Consider the following 1,919-nt stretch of genomic DNA (forward strand, 5'->3'; position numbering starts at 1 on the left):
TCGGTGTACCTATGGCATCATGGGCAAAACCAGAACGCTCACCACTTGTCCCTCAGCTAGCTCGTAGTACTCGACAATATTTTCACTTATAAAAATGAAGATGGAATCTCCATTGAAGATTAACAAGATCAACCAACAGATCCATATAAAAAAGCCATGGACTCATCGGTTGAGGACTAGCAAGGTCAATCAACTAGATCCATGCCCGGTTTCAGAAAACAACTCTTACTCCTTGTTCCAATATCTTCCCCGACGTATGTGTGGGTATCTTCGGTGACCCAGAGCCTGAGCAGCGTATGGTCAGCACCCTCTAGGATCCTTCGCAAGTCACCTAGCGCTTCACTCATAGGCCGCTTCCTTGGCCCCTCATCCACCGTACGGGAAGCTCACCATTTAAATCGAACGGAGGCTAGTCAAGACCTCGGCCGACCTTGCTTGAGACGTCCTCCATTGACTCTCCATCAGTTGTTGCAACTTTATCAGTTAGGTCTCCAGACCTAAATCACAAGATGATCAAAATGCTTCCCCAACATTATTAACATAAAACAGTTATTTTAAAACAGGTCAGAAATACAGTTTCTATAACGAACTCTCGTCTTTCCACATTGTTCCACATCAATCCACATCACTGAATCCACGTCCAATTCATATATGTATACCCATTATCATCCAATCCCATCATTTTCCATTGCACATCTTTCCTCATTTACCCTCATCACATCTCATCCACTCGCATCTACCCATCTCCACATCTCATCATATCACATTCATTCACATCTTCGTTCAGCTGTTGCAACTTTATCAGTTAGGTCTCCACGACCTCATTCACAAGACGGTCAACTTGCTTTCCCAACATTATTGACATAAAACAGTCATTTTAAAATAGGTCATAAATACAGTTTCTATAACGAACTCTCGTTTTTCCACATTGTTCCACATTAATCCACATCACTTAATCCACGTCCAATTCATATGTATACCCATTATCATCCAATCACATCATTTTCCATCTCATCACATCTTTCCTCATTTACCCTCATCACATCTCATCCACTCGCATCTACCCATCTCCACATCTCATCATATCACATTCATTCACATCTTATCCATTCATATCTACCCCGATCCACATCACATCACATTAAATTCATTCACATCACATCTCATTCATTCACATTCAAATTCACATCACATCACATCTCATCCATTCATATATCATATCATTCATTCACATCTTGATTCACATGACATCACATCTCATGCATTCACATCACATATCATTCATTCATACTTGTCTGACTCACATCACATCAAATCCACCCATTCACATCCATCACATCACATTCATCCATTCACATCCATCACATCACATCCATTCACATCCCATAACACACATTTACATCGGATTCGCATGACATCACGTCTAATTCATTCACATCCTGATTCACATCACATCACATCTCATTCATTCACTCACATCGACATCACATCCTTTCACATACACATCCACATCCATTCTTCCACATACACATCTAAATAAACATCCACATCCATTCTTCCACATACACATCTACATCCATTCTTCCACATACACATCCACATTCATTCTTCCACATACACATCCACATTCATTATAATTACATCACATCTTATCACATCCTATTTTCATCTTATCACATCCTATCACATCCTTATCACATCCTATTTTCATCTTATCACATCCTATCACATCCCATACACATCTTATCACATCCTTTTTTCACCTTATCTCATCCATTCACATGCTATTCCCATTTAATAGCTTTTTCTAGGTTGATCCTGATAATGGGACTTTTTCTAAATTTCTGCCAATTGCTTGGCCTAATTGAAGGTTCTTTTTCTCGACGATTATTTCCATATTCATTCTTAATTCTCAAATG

This window comes from Cibotium barometz, chromosome 8, assembly GCF_041138505.1.
Source record: "Cibotium barometz isolate CiBa-2024 chromosome 8, ASM4113850v1, whole genome shotgun sequence".
NCBI classification, from domain to species: Eukaryota; Viridiplantae; Streptophyta; class Polypodiopsida; order Cyatheales; family Cibotiaceae; genus Cibotium; species Cibotium barometz.